Genomic DNA, 21951 nt, shown 5'->3' on the forward strand with positions numbered 1-21951 from the left:
CATTCAATAACTATTCCTTGCAATAAAAAAAAAAAAAAACCGAGATTACTAAAACAATGAAGATCAACCCATCTACTTTAAGAAAGCCAAGCATACACAAATATGGATTTATTAAACACTAGGAATAATGACATATCCTATAAAAAGGTGCTTAATTTGTTAAGAAATGACCAAATTTTCATTGAAAATGTCATTTAATAGTTGTCTTTACATTCAGTTTTTCCACAAAAAATCTTTCTTTTTTTTTAAGTTTAATTCTTTTTAAGGGAGAGTGAGTGAGCATGAGTGGAGGAGGGGCAGAGAGAAAGGAGACAGAGAGTCCCAAGCAAGCTTCACACTGTCAGCACAGAGCCCGATGAGGGGCTTGAACTCACTAACTGCCAGATATGACTTGAGCTGAAATCAAGAGTGGGTCACTTACTGGACTAAGCCACCCAGGTGCCCTCCAGGTCTATTTCTTTTAATTTTAAGTTTTTTTAAATGTTTATTTATTTATTTGGAGAGAGAGGAGTAGAAAGAGAGGGAGAGAGAGAATCCCAAGCAGATTCTACACTCAGCTCAGAGCCTGACACAGGCCTCTATCTCACAACTGTGAGATAACGCATGATCTGAGCTGAAACCAAGAGTCAGACGCCTAACTGACTGAGCCACCCAGGTGCCTCCAAAAATCAATTTTTTAAAGTAAGCAATATCTGTATTTCAAAAATCCAATTGCAAGCAATGGCTTGACTTTAAAAAAAAATGATAGTCTGGTTATTATAGCAGTTCTACTTTGTTCTCTACATATTTTGTTAAATCCACATGTTGGATATAAAAAATACTCCCTTCTTTTGAGAAACTAGACATTGGTAGACTATTTCGAAAAATTACAGAAATGTTACCTGTTATTAACAGAGTATAAACTTAATATTTTTTTGCCTATATTACATGTTTTAGTTACCCCAAACTCTCACAGTTGGTCTATCATTTTATTCTCATAATACGCTTGCGATAGGTGTCAGATTTCACCACCTATCCTACCTCTCCTTTTATTAAAAAAAAGACAGAGAAAAAATGCCCACAACTCTTTCCAGATCTCACAGTTAGTTTGCTGACCCTTCTTTTCTAATTAAGTAATTCACTTTTGGAATTTATGTTTTCTTAGTGTGGGCCTCTGTTCTGCTCAGTGTGCTTGGTAAAATTTGTTGTGGATCTGCAAATCAAGCAGTCAACACACACACTTGGTGCCGTCCTTTATTGCTTCTGCAAAGTCCTCAGACAATTTTAGTCAGATTTCCAAATTACGCTATTGTATTTGGAGCCCAGCTTTAGAAACCCTGTCTGCAAATGGCAAGCGTGGGCCCCCTCATACATTCGGATGTGAAAAATCTGATACAGGGAGCTCTAAACCAGCAGAGCTCTCTCTGCTGAAGGCCAGAGTTTCCCTGGAGGTACAGGATTAAGATACAGATGCTGAACTGGGTACCCAGACCCATTTGTTCCTTTCACCTCATCTCTTTTTCACCCCTCAACTTTTCCAGTTGGAGAAAGACTTGCCTGAGGCCACATACCTAGCTGTCTCTAAGGCTTGGTCAACACACAGGTTTTCTTGACTAGGGTCACATAAGCGAAGAATCAAGTATCGAAATGAATAATAGAACCCCAGTTTTGTTTTTGTAGATATAGCTGGATTATAAAAAATTCAAAGTGTATTCCATTTAGCAAAACCTCTAAACATGTTCTGCATAGTGACGTTATATATGCTAAGTCATCTTCTTGCCATTTTATAAATGGAGAAGTTGATGAGAATGTTGAACTAATGACAGATAAACGTGGATCATAATTTACATTTGTATGAATGTGCTTAAAACTTGACAAAGCGCATTCATGTATTTGATCCCCTAGAGACCTGGATCCTCACTGGATCCATGTGAGGTCTGCAAGGCCACCACTGACCTGAGCGAGGCCTCTACTGAGATGAGTCCGGGATGCATGCTGAGTCCTGGAGCTCTGCACACAAAGCTCTGTGTGGCACTTCCTACTGTAGGAATCTACTAGCCAAGTGGAAGGCTACATGGGTGTGAGGTGAAAAGTGTGGGTGAGGAATGTCCAATCCTAACCCCAAACCTGCCACAGAGAATCTCTGTTACCATTCAGACCTCCATGTGGGCTTTTGGAGGAGAGAGGTTCAGGATTTCAGAGAGGGGCTCAGACTTGTGAAATCCAGTGATGAAAAGATCTTCAGAAATGCCAAGCTCTGTTATTACTCTGAGTAACAATTAGTCCCCAAATGATTTTTATTTTGGGGAAGAAAATCTCAGAAGTGATTAGTCAACTAGTTGCACAGCTGCAAATGTCTTCAGATTGGAAAACATTGCCCTCTTTTCAGAGGACAGGCAACAAGGTTCCAAATGCACGCAAATTTTGCATATACAAAAAACTACTCCATCAGCAAGCTTAATTAGGTAGAAAAAAGTTTGCCTCTGATTCCATTATAAATCAACCAATCATAGGATTTGGAGGTTGGAAGAAACCCCAGTTTTGCTATTGCCCCACATGGCTAGCTTGGCAAATACAGAAGGCAGATAAAATTTGATTTTGATTAGCGCTCTAAAAGAAAAAAATATTTCTATTCTGGTACACAATGTATCTTTACTAATATGAGACATCTTTAAAAATGTAGTATATTAATAGTTTGATAGTTAATCTTTGAGCCCTAATGAATTATTAGTTTTCAATAAATAACATTTAATATATATTAATGAATATTAAAAACACTCTCTGTAATCCTGGTTCCCTAGCATTCAGGGCAAATTTTATAGGGGAAAAATGGGAATTATAATGCCTCTCTCATATGACTGTTGTAAATTTCAGTGGCAAAATACTTGTTAGTCACCGAGCCTGTGTTGAGTTAATAAAGTTCACTTCTATCTTTCTTGTTTCCCTCACATAAAGATCGGAATTTTGATCTCTGGTCAGCCAAAGGAAGACTATTTTTAGCCACTAACCCTTCAGATTAAACTAAATTGGAAAGCTTCTCTTTGGGCTTCTTTTTTTAAAGTTCATTTTTATTCTCACTTGTCTGTAACAGGAAAGGTGGGGCTGGGAGGGTCCCTTCTTCATAGAGAAACCTTGCGTTCAGTATGTGTGCTAATCAATGACCCACTGATGATTGCATTTTTAAAGTATCCTTGCTTCTGATATACTTAGCCATTTGCTGTATTCACTCTAGCTATTAGCAAGGAATATTTATTGACTCCCCTATCCACACCTATCTTTTAGGACATACAGCTAAATCCTTTTGGAATATTTATGGTCTGGGGAATATATGATGATATTATACTGTATGATTGGTGCTGAGGGCTGGAAATTTTAAGCACTTTGGAATTCAAATAACAAGATCACTTCCTCTTGGGGGTGTAAGATATCTTCTTGGGGAAAGTGGGATTTGGATAGAGAAGTGGAGGGGGTGGATTTCATAGAGAAGAGTATGGAGAGGGTGGAGTGGTTAATCCTTCTTGAAAGAAAAAGGGAAAGAGAGGAATATTCCAGAAAAAAGGAATAGGCCAGTTTATCTAGGGCCTGAGGGATTGTGCATTATCATGATTAATCACAGGAACAGTTGCCAAGCTTTCATTATAAAAATATTCTCTAGGAGAATTCATCAAGTTCTATTGCCTATTAATTTCTGTTGATGCATTTTATTTAGCATCTTCAATGACTGAAGACACTTTTTAAAAAAAGAAATGAAGGCAATAAGATGAAGCTCATTAGATAAATGATTTATGTGTGATATTTTAAAACTAAGCAATGTCTTTGCCCCAAGAAAATTATAAGTCTTTACTTTTAATATGTTTGCAGTATCCTTGGAGTGTCTAAATTTATGACTTAACATTTTTACTTAGTACATATCAGTAGATAGTGTTTTATCATCTTAAATTTACCATTTATCAAGAAATTATGAAACAAGGCAATGTAATGCCGTGGCACATGTTTTGATTTGGAACTTTAAAAAATTTGGTTTACAGTCTTACTTATACCATTAAAATTCTCTTTTCTTGTATGACCTTGAATATATTTCCCATCTGTGAATCTGTGTAATCATGTACAAAATAACCGAGACTAAATTTAAATGCATTTGAATCCCTTCAAGTTTTAAAATTGTATATTTTATATATATATAAAATACACACATATATATTTTAAAACTACAATATTCTTTTACTTTTATCTTTTTTAAAAACCACATTCATGAGAATAGAATTTGCAGAGTTCAAATGGTTTTTTTCCTAGGTAGCAAAATAATTTTTCAAGGGCTACATAGCAGCTTTTAGCAGCTTACTGTCAAAACCAACATCCTAAAGAAACTTAATGACATAAAGCAAGATTTTAAAAGGTCTTTCTGCTCCTGGTTTGTGAGGCTTGTGAGGAATTCTGAAACGTGTGTAATTTAACATTCATTACAGCACTTCATGAGGCCCTAAAGTTCCAAAGTATATCTACCCATACACTTGACCTAAGTGACTTTTTTTCTAAAGTTTATTTATTTTTGAGAGAGAGACAGAGCGCGAGTAGGGGAGGGACAGAGAGAGAAGGAGACACAGAATCTGAAGCAGGCTCCAGCCTCTGAGCTGTCAGCACAGAGCCTGACGCTGGACTCGAACTCAAGAGCAGTGAGATCATGACCTGAGCCAAAGTCGGCCGTTTAACCGACTGAACCACCTGGTGCCCCTGACCTAAATGACTTTTTATGGAAGATAAGAATATATTCAAGCCTCACCACTGAAACTGGTGAGGGATGCCACCCTTATGAAGAATGGAAGGTGGAAAATATTCCATCTTGAGAATATATCCTCAGGAAGCCAACAACGGATGAGTGGTTGCCCCACTTATGAGTATAGCTAAGAGGTCCCTCTAGTAAAATAACTCTCTTTATCAATTTTCTAGCAAGAAGACTGAGCTCCTTCTCTTTGAGCCTGTGTGTGTTAGAGAGGACACTTGCTTGTATCAGCAAGCACAGACCATTGATTGAACATTGCTAATGCATCTCTACCAAAAGAAGCCATGCGGGGATTATCAGAACCCCTGCAGGAAAGCCCATGACAGACTTCTGCATAGTTGTAGTTTCTTACAGCCCTGAGAAAATCTTTCAGATATTTTCATAAGCCTGGCTCCTATGTGGGCATGTAATTCTAGCTACACATAAATAAATAACATCAGTGCTAATAGTACATACACTTTGTGTTGTGAGGTAATTTTGTCCTAAATGCCTATTGCTATACATTTTTAATTCCCTTCAGAATAAATAGAAGCTTTTCTTTACAAAGTGGTTAATGAAAGATTAGGCCCTTTTCTTCTGGCTTTCTGTTTGGTGAAAACAAATGTGTACATCTTCTTTAAAGTTTGAGAACATAGGACACCCTCTATTCCCCAAAGCAGATTTGAATTTTCTAGCTTTACTTTTTAATATTTAAAATGTTTAATGTTTATTTATTTATTTAGAGAGAGAGAGAGCATGAGGTGGGGGGGTTGCAGAGAGAGAGGGAGACACAGAATCTGAAGCAGGCCCCAGGCTCTGAGCTGTCAGCATAGATCCCAACATGGGGCTCGAATTCATGAATCACGAGATCATGACTTGAGCCGAAGTCGGACACTAAACTGACTGAGCCACCCAGGTGTCCCTACTTTTTAATATTTAAAGGTTAGTATATTATATAAACCAAAATAAAACTATGATTATTAAAAACTATGATTCACAATAAACCTATATTACATGATTATTTGAAGTTTGCCATGGTATAGTGTAAAAATCACAGTAGGGGCACCTGGCTGTCTCCATTGGTTGAGTGATTCTTGATTTCAGTTCAGATCATAATCCCAGGGTCATGGGATAGAGCCCTGCATTGGGGTCCTTGCTGAACATGGAGTCTGCTTAAGATTCTCTCTCCCTCTGCCCCCTTTCCTTCTCTCTCTCTCTCTCTCTCTCAAAATAAAAAAAATTAGTAAAACACAGAAAGACCTGGATTGAGACTCTGGTCCTATTAGTTAATAGTATGGTGACTTCTGGAAGCTGCTCAAATTTTCTGAGCCTTTGCTCTCACCTATTAAATGGGGATGATAATTTGAAACCATAGGGTTGTAAAGTAAAATAATGAGATAATGTGTTTGGCACATAAAAGGTGTTCAAAAAATACTCCTCTTCTTCTCCACTAACCTCCTTAATCATGCTGAAAGTACAGGGCAGGAATTTGATGAACGCTTCACTGAAAAAGAAAAATCAAGAACTCATGATTTTATTTCTGGCCTTCTGTTTTTCTCACTTTATACATTTCCCTGAGTTATCTTGATCTATTTGTTGGCCACAATTACCACCTCTATGCTGATGGCCTCCATGTTTCTATTTGTGGTTCGAATCACTTTCCTGTATGTCTATATGCCTTTTATACATGCCTCTGTTAAACTCACTTTAAAGTCTACATTTCCAAAATTGAGTTTAGTATCTCCCTCTTACCATTAAAAAATACAATAGCCATTAAACAATTGGCTTTTCTTGCTTTGTTTCCTATCAAGAGTGCCCAAGCTTGAAATCTGGGTTACAGCTTGGACTTTTCCCTAAATTCTTCACACCCAATCACTACATCCCATCCCTTCTACTTCCAGAATATCTTTCAGATTCATCTACAACTCTCCACTCTTACCGTTACTACCCTGCTTCAGACCATCATCATCTATTACCTGAATTTTTGCAACCAACTTTCAGCTGGTCTCTCTGCTTATAGTCATGCTTCCCTCCAATCTGTTGCCCATAATGCAGACAGAAAGACCTTTATAAATCTACTGCATATTGTGTCTCTTCCATTCTTAGAACACAGGCTTATCACCATTCTAATGCAGCTTACGTGATGTATCCTTAACATGCTTTATTCACAATGGGGTGCACTCTCTAGACCTCCTTGAGGACCCGAGCATTCATTACAGTGTTACAGCCAACTGCTCTCAGTTATGTCCCTCCTTGGGACTTCCCTCAGCTGAAGAAAGCTTACTTGTACAAGGTTAAACCCTTCCTAGGGCAGCCTGCTTCCAGTGACAGTTCCACTCATAGGTATGAAATTATTCCACCCCTGATCCCAGTCAGAGAAAACTCTAAAGATCCATCCCAATTTAAGAACTCCCTGTGGGATTGGCTGAAGATGTTGTTTTGATTATATTACAGCCCAACTTCTTCCCTGAACACAGAGACAGAAGTTGAGCAGTAGACTGCCTTTACTGCTTCATAGGTGTTGATATTGAAAGTTCTCCCAATAAACTTCCTGCATGAAAACCTCGACCTCTGAGTCTAGTTCCCAAAGAACTCAACCTTTGACACAAGGGTCTCTTATGGACTATTTAACATTTCAGCCTCTTCCTTTTGCATTCTGTCTTTTATCCAGTCTGACCTAATTTCAGTTCTTCAAATATGTAGTGCTATACATTTAGTACTTGTCCTTTCCTCCAGGCTCTCTCTTCCCTCGTTCTTTGGGTCATTGCTTAAAGTGTCACTTCTTTCAGGAGGCTTTTCTGATGCAGATTCTAGTTAAGTGCATTCTCTTTATGTTTTCCTGGTGGTTCCTTCCTCTTAGCACTTACCACTACCATGTTGTATTATTATAGCCCATGACCATGTCTAGTCTATATTATTGATCAGCTATAGGCTCTGTAAGGAAAGGGAATTATGCACCATTGTATCCTCATTCATTTCACAGTGCTTGGCTTATGGTAGTCTCTTGGTACAGAGTACAGAGACTCTTTTGGTACAGAGTACCAGAATTCCCTCCACTGTTAGAAGTTATCATTAATAGCCTTAGAATTTATAAGTAGCCTATACACTGTTGACAATCTCTTATTTCTAAGTTGAAAACAGAAAATAATAATTCTAGTCAGAAGTTATCATTAATTTTCTTAGAATGTACAAGTAGTCTACATACTGTTGACAATCTCTTATTTCTAAATTGAAAACAGAAAATTATAACTTCTAATCTAGAATTTAATAATAACTTCACTATTATTAAATCTCTCATTGAGATAGGAGAAAAGAATATTGAAATCTGGTAGGTTCTTATAAAGCATGTTAGTAACAACAAGTTATTTTCTAAAGTTCCAATGTTATCCTTATTTTTTAAATACTTGGGGACATTGCAGGTTTCAGTGGGAAATCTGCACATAATTATATATTTATTCCCAATGAAATATCAAAGAGATGAACTTGTAGTGAGACTATTACAGGGATCTAAAGGGAACCTGAGGGAAGCTGTGTCATAGGTCCACCTCTCACATAAGAACTTTGCTTAGGGTGTGGACTTGTTCACGAAAAGACATTGACCTTCCAATCCATACATTTGATTGTGAAGGTGTAAGAATTTGCTCTTAACCAACATTCCAGAATGTTCATATTTTAGACCCTTGTCAGAAACTGTAACATCAAACTCTGTGTTTGTACTCTTATCAAAAGTTCGAGAAGTTGAGTTTATAGAGGATACTTTGATGGCATGCAGTTCAGTCTTCTCAGTTTTCCTAGACCTCATTATTGCATAAACAGAGAGCTTTACTCTGAGGCGATATTGGTTTTTTAAAAGTCAACTACAGAAACTAGAAGCACACAGTGGTCACGTTCTAGAGAGGTCCGCTGCAGGTTTCATTTGATCATGATCCTATCATTTTCACTGAGGTAGAATCTTAACAGGCTGTGGTTGAAAGCACTGCAGTGTCTGTTAATAGTCTGACCAAACGGTTACAGCTTAAAATCAAAGATCATCTAAATATGTATCTTTTAAACAGAAGAGAAGAAAAAAAAATTCAGTGAAAATTGGCTTCAAATTCAAGTTTAGAAAGCATTTCAAACAAGATTATGTAAGTCAAACTAAAAATGCATGCAAATCACTACCTAAGTACTGACTATGAAACTTAGCACATTCATTGCTAAATTAGAAAGTAGTTGGACAATCCTTTCCTCTCTGGGGAGTGTGAAAACCTCTAGGCCCACGGCCAACAGACTGGAATGCCTGGTTAACTTCAGGCTGCCTGGACACTCACTGTTGTTATTGAAAGCCTATCACACGGCTCAGATCGAGCTCTGGCAGGTGAGATCTAGGGAAAAGGGAAGACCCTGTGGCCAAGTTTGTCCATCTCAAAGGGCTTCTCTATCTTTGCAGAAACAGAGCATCTCCTTGTTTTGGGGAGGAAAAGAAAACTGTCTTAAGAATTCCTTATTACAAGAAAAAAGTTAGACTTTTTATAGATTTTTAAGAATATATGTGTGTATGTGTATATACATATAAATATACATATTTAGGTTTTTATTTAAATTCCAGTTAGTTAACATACAGTGTAATATTAGTTTCTGGTGTACAATATAGTGATTTAACACTTCCATATAATACCTGGTGCTCATCACAACAAGTGTACACCTTAATACCCTTGACTTATTTAGCTCATCCTCCCACCCACCTTCCCTCCAGTAACCATCAGTGTGTTCTCTAGAGTTAAGAGTCTGTTTCTTGGTTTGCTCCTCTCTCTCTTTGTCCCTATGCTTGCTTGTTATGTTCTTAAATTCTACATTTAAAACAACTTTGTGCTTAGAGATTAAACATTTATCCTAGCTTTTGCATAAACCATCCAAGTTGGCTCAAAGAAAACATAAGACATCTTTAGATTTTTATCCAGACACAGCCAAAAGTAAGTTGGCTTCAGGGCTCTATTGCAGGACTGATACCTCATATCCTCTTGGCTACACCTGCTATGAAGCCTCTGTTACTTTGTACATACTTTGTACATGCTGCCTCTGCCTATTTGGGTGATGGCAGCCACAGCGGACACAGGGTGGTCACAAAACATTGAGGCCACTGTAAGGAATCTCTCTCTGTGTTCCCCACATCTGTTCTCAGAGGAAGTCCTGTGCTACAGGGGCAGGCAGGGTATTTAGTCTTCGTGGGACAAACATTGCCTCTTACAGCACTCTGACTTATTGTCATTCTAGATCTTGCCACTACCAGAAATTAGCTTACTCATTTATCTGTTTAGCTTTTTCTCATGCCCCTCTCGCCTCCCGACCCCCACCCCACCTCGCTCAGCATACATGCACTAGAATGTGCTGGAAAATGGTGGATAGGGGTTGTTTCATGTGTTCAGTACCTGGTACATTCCAGACACAGAATTTTTATCTGCACTTTTAATTTTGGCACTAATATTTTATACATAGTTTTTAAAGCTCTTTCATGTTAGAAATGTTATTCTGAAACCTCAAGGAGCTTTAACTTGAATCTAGTGAAGGAAAGACAAACAAGTGAAATATTTCTTAGATCACAGTGCTCTACAAAGATCTAAATTATATTCAGCTACTTATTTTGAAAAATTGGATAAGGGGATAAGAAGATCCTTAGGAAAAACTAACTGTTCACTCTTTAAAATCCTTGTATTTTCTTACCACTTTTATTCTTTTTAAAAAGCATGTTATGGGAATGCAAGCTGGTGCAGCCACTCTGGAAAACAGTATGGGGGTTCCTCAAAAAACTAAAAATAGAACTACCCGACGACCCAGCAATTGCACTACTAGGCATTTATCCAAGGGATACAGGTGTGCTGTTTCAAATGGACACATGTACCCCCATGTTTATAGCAGCACTATCAACAATAGCCAAAGTATGGAAAGAGCCCACATGTCCCCCAATGGATGAATGGATAAAGAAAATGTGTATATATACACATACATACACACACAATGGAGTATTACTCGGCAATCAAAAAGAATGAAATCTTGCCATTTGCAACTATGTGGATGGAACTGGAGGGTATTATGCTAAGTGAAATTAGTCAGTCAGAGAAAGACAAATATCATATGACTTCACTCATATGAGGATTTTAAGACACAGAACAGATGAACACAAGGGAAGGGAAGCAAAAATAATATAAAAACAGGGAGGGGGACAAAACATAAGAGACTTAAATATGGAGAACAAACAGAGAGTTACTGGAGGGGCTGAGGGAGGGGGGATGGGCTAAATGGGCAAGGGGCACTAAGGAATCCACTCCTGAAATCATTGTTGCACTATATGGTAACTAATTTGGATGTAAATTTTAAAAAATAAAAAATAAATAAAATAAAATAAAGTGTTAAAACAACCATGCATTCCTAGCATAAAAAGCAAAAAATATATAAATAAATAAAAATTTAAAAAAATTAAAAGGATGCTATAATCTTTCTGGAATTTTAAAGTACACTCATATCTCCACATTTTTGTGGTTGCTATTTTATTTTTTTTTTAATGTTTATTTATTTCTGAGAGAGAGAGAGAGAAAGCAGGAGGAGGGGAGGGGCAGAGACAGAAGGAAACACAGAATTTGAAGCAGGCTCAAGGCTCAGAGCTGTCAGCACAAAGCCTGACATGGGACTTGAATTCACTAATCGAGAGATCATGACCCGAGCTGAAGTCACACACTTAACCAACTGAGCCACCCAGGTGCCCCTGTGGCTGATGTTTTCCTATGTAGTTCTTCAAGTTGAGATGAGCTTAGCTTTGCTTTTCTTGCAGGAAAATACTTAAGTTATTTCCCTGCAGACTTTAAGACTGAGATTACCCAAAGCCATTTCATCTCGTTAATTGCCCCATTGTGATCTAAAACATCTTTCTTTCCCCCTGCTGTTATCAGAAACTTGACATCATCAGATAGTGAACCAAGAGTTACTGACAGCTGCGGCCAAATGATGACCTCAGCTTAATCTTGGCATCTTTGCAAGAAACAGACTCTAACTACTGTCTGACGAAGAAGTCAGAGAGACTACTGCCACCAAAAAGTCCTCCCTGTGGTCAGGAACCACAGGTCAGTAATCCCCATGAGCTCTGGAAGCAATATCAAGGTTTTAGTTTCTTCTATACTTTTTTTCCCACCCTGCAATGCATGCATTTTTATGCACTCCAAAAAAGTAATATGAAACAGAGGTATACAAATAAGTAAATGTGTGTGTGTGTGTGTGTGTGTGTGTGTGTGTGTGAGAAGTTCATTGCCCTGGGGAAATGGCATAAGAATATTTTTCTTAAAAGAAAGAACATTATTGTAAAAGACAACCTCACAGAAATTCTTTACTTTATAACATGCTTCCTTTATTTTCCTGTAGTAAAATGTGCTCTACAGAGAGTCAGTAAAATTGCTAGCCTCCACATAAAGTTTAATGTCTGCAGACAGAATTAAAAACACTTTAATGTGCCTGCCCATCAGTCCAACATCACCACTTCCTGGCCATGTTTAAATCGGGTTTAAGAGCTTCAGTGCGTACCAATAGTGATGTCCACGCTGACAGTGATCAGGGAGGCATGTTAAATGTTTCACCAGTGTTTCTATCTGGAGTCTCTGATGCTGTCTTTATAGAGGGGAGCTAAGTACAAGATACTGGATATTATCCGTATGCAGTGGATAAAATACTTAACGTAGCTGTTGTTGGGAAGGTGTAACATTCAGATGTCTTAACTGCGCTGTTTTTATTTCTCTTCTAGTTGTACAGTGACTAAGACAAGCTTCATTTTGCACTAGACCACATCTTTTACATTTTCTTCTATTCCATGGCTAGTTGGTAGAAAGGAAAGGGCAGATATGAATCCCTCTCTGTACCTAATCCTCAGAGCTCCATAAAAATGAAAACTTCCTTCTTAGTGTGTAGCCCTTTGATCCACAAGTAAGATAATTTCACACATACTAAATCATTCCCTAGCAAGACATTAGGAAGTATAAATATCATTTTTAGAAACTGAGCTTTAAATATTTAATAATGGATTCAAAGATTTTGCATCAGTTTAGTGATGCCTTTCTCTCACTGAAGTACCATCTTTGAGATGGAAATGACCCTGATTCATTGTCTTGTTTCTGTGTTTCTAAAAAACACTGAGCAACTACTTACTGATGCTTGATTCGGTTCAATGTACTAAGAAAATAAAATGCTGAGTTTTCTGGTCTCCTCTTAATGTTCCAGTCATCCTCTTTTTCTGCCTAGGTGTACTGTATTCACTAGTAGAATACAATATCTTGCTCAGCTCTGAACAGCATGTGCAACGAGAATTATTCTTTAGACCATGTTTATACTGAGACCAATTCTCTTCACTAAAAGGAATCTTATTTTCTCAATAATTTTCTTCTGTTCCTAAGACATGAGAGGCATCCTGCTGAGAGCAGAATAATTTGTATCTTCTTACAGAGTGAGCTGTGTACTTACTGTTGTTTAAGATAATATAAGCAGTTAAAAGTAACACAAACATGAGAAACACATAATGTTGGTAAATATTCTTTTCAAAAGCTGTATACAGTCAATTTGTCGTTTATTCTCAGGCTTAAGGTGCTTTTCCAAAGTAAAATTAGTTGGTAAATGTTTTGTAGATTTATAAGTACATCCAGATACTGAATAAAAAAGCATTTCTAAGACCTTGTGTTTGTTTGGAGATGCCTGATTAATAACAACACAGCTTATCTCACCTACCGCCTGTGTTCTTAAATACAATTCTGTATAATCTAGATGCTAGTGAGGAAGTAGGGATCCATGACAGGTACAGCATTGTTATATTTAGGTAATTTTCCCTTTCCCCGCACTGTGAAGCAATTAACGTTCACACACAAAACTCCCATTCAATGTGAACTAGTTAAAATTATTACCAACATGACCTAAAAGGAGTATGTGAGTTGATGGTGGATCTATCTGGATCCTGAAAGCATCTACACCTGGCTATCTGCTCACTCTCTGCATTGAAGATTGACCTGATTGTGCTTCCTGCCCAAAAGCTCATGTTCATACTCTGGGGCCAAGTCTGCCTCAAGGTTAAAACCTCAGTATAGTACTCCAATTTAAAGTATTGGGGATTTTTTCATTGTTTATGTATTTATTTTGAGAGAGAAACAGAGACTGAGAGAGTAGAAGGGGCAGAGGAGAAGAGAGAGGGAGAGGGAGAGAAAGAGAATCCCAAGCTGGCTCTGCAAGGTCAGCCCTGAGCCCCACGCAGGGCTCAATCCCACGAGCCGTGAGATCATGACCTGAGCTGAAATCAAGAGATAGGCACTCAACCAACTGAGCCACCCAGGTGCCCCGGTATAATATTACAATTTAAATAGCTCCTTTGCCCCAGGCTCTTTCTACCTGCTTCATGTCTAAACTGACTTTAGAACTCATTCACTGTAATGAAACTTGATGTATGAAACCTCACCATTACATTCATTGAACTATAGCGTACACAAGTTTTTCTAGTTATTCTTTATTTGGAAGCCTACTTTCCATTATTCTTTTTTTTGGCAAGAATGCCAGGATTTACTCTGGGCAAATCACCTCTCCTCATTTTGTGCAGTCAAGGAATTTTACTATCTGCTGATCAAGAGGAAGAGCAAATGACTCGGGTTGGGCCAGCTGGATTTTTTGTCTCCCAAGGCTTAGAACCTTAAGCAGGGTGAACACAAGGATAGAAAAAGTGATCAGAACCTGTTTATTTTGGTAGTGGCACTCTGATGGGTCTGCTGCCCTGGATCTTCAGAGCCTTGTTCATTGTTCTTATCTCTGTTTCCGAGGCGTCTTCTTCAGCCTTTCCATGAATTTTGGACTATAACTATCCTCATAATACACTGTTTTCTCCTTAAGTTAGTCAGAGTTGATTTTGTTGCTTGCCACCAAAGAATTCTAGCTGAAATGTGTTGCTTTTTTGATTGTAAGTCTGAACTGTATCTACATTCCTTATCGGTTTAATCAACAATTATTTCTAAACGTGAACTTTGGGGTAAATTTTGACAGTTTTAGAGATGGTTTCAGTGAGAGGCCTGATACTAGCTTGCATTTTAGGCCTAGTTAAAAAGAAGATTGGGGCCCCTGGGTGGCTCAGTTGGTTAAGCGTCCAACTTCGGCTCAGGTCATGATCTCACAGTTAGTGGGCTCGAGCCCCACGTCGGGCTCTGTGCTGACAGCTCAGAGCCTGGAGCCTGCTTCAGATTCTGTGTCTCCCTCTGTCTCTGCCCCTCCCCCACTCATGCTTTGTCTCTCTCTGCCTCTCAAAAATAAAGAAATGAAATAAGAACAAAAAATTTTAAAAAAAGATTAAGTTAATATATTATATTCCTGGTCGTGTGTTAAGTATTTGTTTGGGTGCCTTGAAAGAGTATATTTCTATGTTTGATTAAGAAAGCAATATAAAATTGGGGCACCTGGGTGGCTCAGTCAGTTAAGCATCTGGCTCTCAGTTTCGGCTCAGGTCATGATCTCGTGGTCTCATGAGTTCGAGCCCCACAATGGGCTCTGAGCTGATAGTATGGAGCCCACTTGGGATTCTCTCTCTCTCTCTCTCTCTCTCTCTCTCTCTCTCTCTCCCTCTCTCTCTCTCTCTCTCTCTCTCCCTGCCCCTCCCCTACTCATGCCATCTCTGTATCTCTCAAAATAAGTAAACTTAAAAAAAATGAAAACTAAAACTAAAAAATAGAATAGAAAAATAAATAAATAAAAAATAGATCACACAGTGTGTGTGTGGTATTTTAAAGAAAGAGATATAAAATAATTAAACATCCATATTTCCATATGGAAGGAAGTTTTAATTTATGGTATAATAAGATTATATTAACCTATTTATAAACCTATAATATTTAACCAAAGAAAGTTAAACAAAAATGTGTCTTAAGTAAAAACAAACAAACAAAACCCTCCCAACAACAAAATCCACAATACGAAAGATGTCATGAGGCAATCATGTGATTCATTGCCAAATGAGGGATAAAGCTAACAAAGACTGTGGTGTCAGAGGAAGGTGACACATGCAGTGTTGGGGTGACCTAAGGAAGTTTCATAGAGGCCTGGCAGAGACTGAACAGGGCCAAGAAGGATGGGGTGTCCGGTAGAGTAGCGTTAAGTTAAGGATATCTCCCAACTCTACAAAACATGCCAAACCACAAGAGAGAACAGCTGTAGAGGATACATCACAATGACATTCTTGAACTGGCCTCTGGCACATGGACACCTCACGCCTCTTACACCCTCCAATTCAACTCTCACATTAGCTTTCTTTCTCTGTGCTCAGATTGTCTGACTTGGCAGCTCATTTGATCAAATCTCAGAGCTCCTGATCCTCCCCCTTACTTGCAGGTTGCAAATTGCCTCCTTCCTCCAATATCGATTTTGGAGTGTCCTCTTGGTAATGCCCTTCTTCCAATTGGCTCCTCTCCTGATATAAAACTGCCCTTTTGAGCAGCACCTTCTGGGTATGTGCCAAGCTTCTCTCCTTTAAAGTCCCCAAAGGTTGTACTCAAATAACTAGGAGGACCTGGAGAGACTGAGGGAAAGAGACTCCAGAGTGATAAAGTTTAGGCAGGATAGCATGAAGCCAAGGGCAGATGCAGAAAAGTGTAGGAGATATTCAGGGGAGCAGCGCTGACTTATTGAAATGACAGGATTCAGTGGGGGAATAGTGAAGGAGTACAATGCTTAAAGCAGGTGGAATTGATGGGTGATCAGAATAGATTTTATGCTATAGGTGATAGCATATGATTTTTTTAAATAAACTTTATTTTGAGAAAGAGCGAGAGCATGAGCAAGGGAGGGGCAGAGAGAGAGGGAGAGAGAAGAGAATCCCAACCAGGCTCCACCATGCTGTCAGCACAGAACCTGACACAGGTCTCCAATCGACGAACCATTAGATCATGACCTGAGCCGAAATCAAGACTCAGCTGGTTCACCGACTGAGCCACCCACGCACCCCACACATGATTGTTTTTAAACAGCACCATATATATAAACATTGACTGGATTTTAGAAAGATTAATTTGGTAAGGTTATGACCAATAGATTGAAAACAGGAGACTCTTGCAACAGCTTAGAGGTAGAGAGATGAAGTTCTTGGCTAGATGGTGACATCCGATATGGAAATAAGTGACTGATGCGAGAGTCAGGCATGATAATGTTCCTAAGACCCAAAATGGTTTTAATCATACGGGGCTTATGCAGAATAAATTACCAATGATTATTCTATAGATTTCAGATCAAGCCAAGAATATAAGAAAAAATGATTCTTAATATTTTATCCAGATTGATTGTCAAAAATAGTCTGATTCTTTGGAGCACATGGGTGGCTCAGTCAGTAAAGCCTCCAACTTTGGTTCAGGTCATGATTTCATGGTTTGTGAACAGAGCCTTCATAAGGCTCTGTGCTGACAGCATGGAGCCTGCTTCAGACAGAGTGGAGCCCACTGAGGATCCTCTGTCTCCCTCTCTCTACCCCTGCCCGCTCGCATGCACATGCACATGCACTCTCTTTCAAAAATAAACATTAAACAAAATAGTCTGATTCTTTAAAATTCTTCTACTTGAGATGTACAGACAGAATAATCAGTACTGTCACCAATATGGTGGCATAGGAAACCTCAACCTCTGTCCTCTTATAAAGAGCAAGAATTAGGCTGTCCATGAATAAAAACATCTCTGGGACAGTTCAGGAGTACACATAAGAAACTTTAGCAACACAGTGAACAAAACCCTGAGAACACAACAAGGGTAGGAAGAATAGCTTCATTTTGCCTGCATCATCCCACTCCCCCATTGGCTCAGAGCCAAGAGGGAACTCTTAAATACAAAGAGTCACTCTCCAGAAAGGGAGAGTGAGGTGAGTGACAGGCTTGCCCAGCCTTTTGTGACACTGAACTGAAGGACTGGACTCAGTTTTACTGAAGAGACCAGCAAAGCTGAGACTTATTAGAGGTGGCTAGATACAAATAAGAGCAAGGGCTACCAATGCCATCCACACCGTGGGAGCAGCTGCAGTTCCCAGTGACATGCCCTGCAGAGGACCCCTGCAGCCTTCACCACTGAAGAAACCAACCAATAGCACAGCTCCCATGGACGCCCTGCAGATTTCACCAGTTTTTGCCCCATAGTATTAGTATCTACAGATGCCACTTATCTGAGTCTTTTCCTGCTCCCTCCTCCCTGTCCCTGTTAGAGCCCCGGATCCTCACCAGCATCCATCCCAGGCCTCTGCGGCTGAGAGAGTTCAAGATGCCAGCCTACATTCCCACGACTGATCCCTACCACTATGGCTGTGCTCAGGACTGGTCTCTCTAGCTGCGCCCCTGCCCGTGGCTGGGGTGGTGCACATCACAGGCTTGTACTGTTGTGTTTGTGACCATGATAAGACCCTGTGGCCATAGAAGTACACGCTGACAACCAAGGTCCCCATAGCTGCAAGTGGACATAGATTCAGCCCTATCCCTTATCACTGTCCTTTGCCACTGGGCTTACCTGTAGCTAGCCAATCCAGCCAGGCACCTACATGCTCCCAGACCATCTCCTGACACTTGGCTCCACTGAAATGCATGTACCTGTGGTGAGACCCTACTGTCATAGGAGTGCACAGGCTCCCCACAGCTGCCAGTAAGCCCATACTTGACCTTGGCCCTTGCAGTTGACCCTGGGCTCTACCATCATGCACGTGTCTACTATCAGCCCTGCTACCTGACGTCTGCAGCTAATCCCTGCAGCTGAGTATGTGCACACCCCTTGCTCCAGCCACTGCCACTGCCTGCCATAGACCCTAACTTCTGGATCTATAGGTGCTCCTGAGGACCTCATTAACCCTTGAAGCTACTGCAGACTCTCCACAGTGCTCACCACTGGAATAAAAGGTACAGCATAGGGAATATAGTCAATGGTATTGTAATAGCATTTTATGGTTACAGACCGTAGCTACACCTGTGGTGAGCATAGCATAACATATAGAGTTGTTAAATCATTATGTTGTATGCCTGAAATTAAGTGTGTTAACTATACTTAAATAAAGAATTTACAAATTCAAAAAATAAAATAACCTCCCAATAAAGAAAAACTCAGAACCAGATGGCTTCACTGATGAATTCTACCAAATCCTTAAAGAATTAATTCACATTAATTCTTCTCAAATTCTTTCAAAACATTGAAGAGGCAGGAATATTCCCAAACTCATTTTACAAGGCCAGCATAACCCTAATACCAAAGCCAGATAAGGGTACTATAAGAATAGAAAACTCCAGGTCAATTACCCTGATCAATATAGATGCAAAAATCATCAACAAAATACTAGCAAATTGAAGTCAGCAGTACATTAAAAGGATCATTCACTATGATCAAGTCAGATTTATCCCTGCAATGCAAGGATAGTTCAACATACACAAATCCATAAATGTGATATATCACATCAACAACAAAAGGCACAAAATCATATAATCAATAGATACAGATAAAGCATTTGACAAAATTCAACATCCTTTAAAAGCTCAACAAACTGGGTAGAGAAGGGACATATCACAACATATAATAAAGGCCATACATGACAAATCCCTCGGTACCATCATACTTAATGAAAAGTTTAAAGCTTTTCCTCTAATTTCGGGAATGAGACAAGGATGCTCATTTTTCATCATTCCCACTCAACACAGCAAAAGAAGTCCTGGCTAGGACAATTAGGGCAAAAAAAAAAAAAATCTGAATCAGAAAGGAAAAAGTAAAGTTGTTCTGTTTGCTAATGACATAATTTTGCATATAGAAAATTCTAAAAATGTCACCAAAAATCTCTTAGGATAAACAAATTCAGTAAAGTTATAGGACACAAAATCAATATACAAAAATAAGATATATTTCTATATATTAACGATAAACTATTTGAAAAAGAAATAAAGAAATGCCATTTATAATAGCATCATAAGTGATAAAACACTTAGGAATAATTTTAACCAAGAAAGTTAAATAACTATACATCAAAAACTATAAGACACTGATAAAAGAAATTGAAGACACAAACAAATGGAATGATATCCCATGTTTATGCATTGGAAGAGTTAATATTGTTACAATGTCATTACTTCCCAAAGCCATCTATAGATTCAGTACAATCCTTATAAAAATTTCAATGGCATTTTTCACAAAAATAGAAAAAAACAATCCTAAAATTCCTATAGAACCACAAAAGACAAAGCTGGAGAGATCGCGATATTACAAAACTCTTATAAACAAAACAGTATGGTATTCATATAAAAACAGACACATAGACCAGTGGAACAGAATTAAGAGCTCAGAATGCATATATGGTAAACTGATACTTGACAATGGAACTGAGAATATTCAAAGGGGAAAGGATAGTCTCTTCAATAAATGGTGTTGAGCAAACTTGATACTCACATGCAAATGAATAAAATTGGACCCCTATCTTACAACACTCACATAATTCAAAGTGAATTAAGGACTTTAACATAACAACCATTAAAAAAATTTAAAAGCCCATAAAACTCCTGGAAGAAAACAGAAGTGGTAAGTTCCTTGACATAGATCTTGGCAATGATTTTTTTTTTTTTTTGCATATGACACCAAAAGCATAAACATCAGAAGTGTAAATCAGCAAAAAGGAGTACATCAAATGAAAAAGTTTCTGTACAGCAAAAGAAACAATCAACAAAATGCAAAGACAACCTAGGAATGAAGAAAATATATAAGGAACACATAATTCAATAGCAAAAACGAGCAATCTGATTTAAAAACAGGCTTGAACAGACATTTCCCCAAAGAAGATATATAAATGGCCAAAGAAGTACATGAAAGGTGCTTGACTAGTCACTAGTCATCACTAGTCCACAAGATAGCAACTCACACCTATTAAAATGGCTATTACCAGAAAAAGAAAAAAATAACAAATTCTGATAAGGATGTGGAAATAAGGTAACCCTCATGCACTGTTGGTGGGAATGTAAATTGATGCACCCACTATGGAAAAGAGTATGGAGATTCCTCAAAAAATTAAAAATAGAACTACCATATGATCCGGCATTCCCACTTATGGGTATTTACCGAAAGGAAATGAAATCACTGTCTCTAAGAGATACCTGTGCTCCCATGTTCATTGCAGCATTATTCACTGTAGCCAAGACATAACCAACCTAAGTGCTCATCGGTGGATGAGGTGGATAAAGGAAATGTGGCACATGCATGCGTGCATGTACACACACACACACACACACACACACACAGGAATATTATTCAGTCATAAAATCCTGCCATTTGCAACAATGTGAATGGATCTTGAGCCTGGAGGGCATTATGCTAAGTTAAATAAGTCATAGAGAGAAAGACAAATACTGTATATTCTTGTTTCTATGTGAAATCGAAAACAGAGATTACAGTCGTAGTGGCTGAGGGGTGGGGGAAATGGGGAGATATTGGTCAAAGAGTACAAACTTTTAGTTAAAAGTTGAATATGTTCTGAGGGTCCAATGTACAGCATGGTGACTATAGTTAATGGCACTGTATCCTATAGTTGAAAGTTGCTTTAAGAGTTTTAATGTTCTCACCATAACAACAACAGAAAAGGTAATTATGTGAGGTGAAGGATGTATTTACTAATCTTATGTGGTCAATACTACACAATATATACATGTATCAAATCATCACATTGTACACCTAAACTTATACATTTTTATATGTCAATTAATATAGCAGGGGAAAATCAGTACTCTAATGTTGTAGTAACTCACATTCCAAAGTTTGCTTCTTGAGGGTTTTTTCAGACAGGAATATTTTCTCCAATTTTAATATAGTTTTAAGCATTTTGCTGTAAGCTTGGCCTCTCTAGAGGGCAATATGCTATTATTTTTTAGTGATTGAGAACACATAGTCTTTAAGAATCTTCAGGAATGTGATCTGAATCAGGTAGGATGTTTTTTTATCCAGTCACATTATAGATTTGATTAAAGGTTTTCAAGATTCAAGGCAAGGAAAGCACATAAGTGTCTGAAGTGAAGATTAGACATCATTCCTATATTCAGAAGACAGTGCATATAACTTTCACTGTATCAGTTTAATTGCCCACAAGCAGAGGGCGCGTGGCATACAAGCCTTTCCTTATAGGAAAAGCCTGTATTTGCTCCTCCCTGTACTGGTCTCACTGTTCTACACTTCCCACTCACTGGTGCAGA

General features: G+C 38.5%; 1 long non-coding RNA gene across 5 annotated transcripts in view; it reads left to right on the forward strand.

Annotated features, from left to right (window-relative positions):
• The window catches only part of LOC113598200 (uncharacterized), a 117146-nt gene that overhangs the window by 6658 nt on the left and 88537 nt on the right, over nucleotides 1-21951 (forward strand). Inside the window, exon 2 of one of the 5 annotated variants that reach the window (XR_008295408.1) lies at nucleotides 11662-11832. The exons of the other annotated variants lie outside the window; for them this stretch is intronic. This is a non-coding gene — a long non-coding RNA (uncharacterized LOC113598200). The remainder of the gene's footprint in view (nucleotides 1-11661; nucleotides 11833-21951) is intronic. 5 annotated transcript variants of the gene reach the window in all.

This window comes from Acinonyx jubatus, chromosome C1 (assembly GCF_027475565.1).
Source record: "Acinonyx jubatus isolate Ajub_Pintada_27869175 chromosome C1, VMU_Ajub_asm_v1.0, whole genome shotgun sequence".
NCBI classification, from domain to species: Eukaryota; Metazoa; Chordata; class Mammalia; order Carnivora; family Felidae; genus Acinonyx; species Acinonyx jubatus.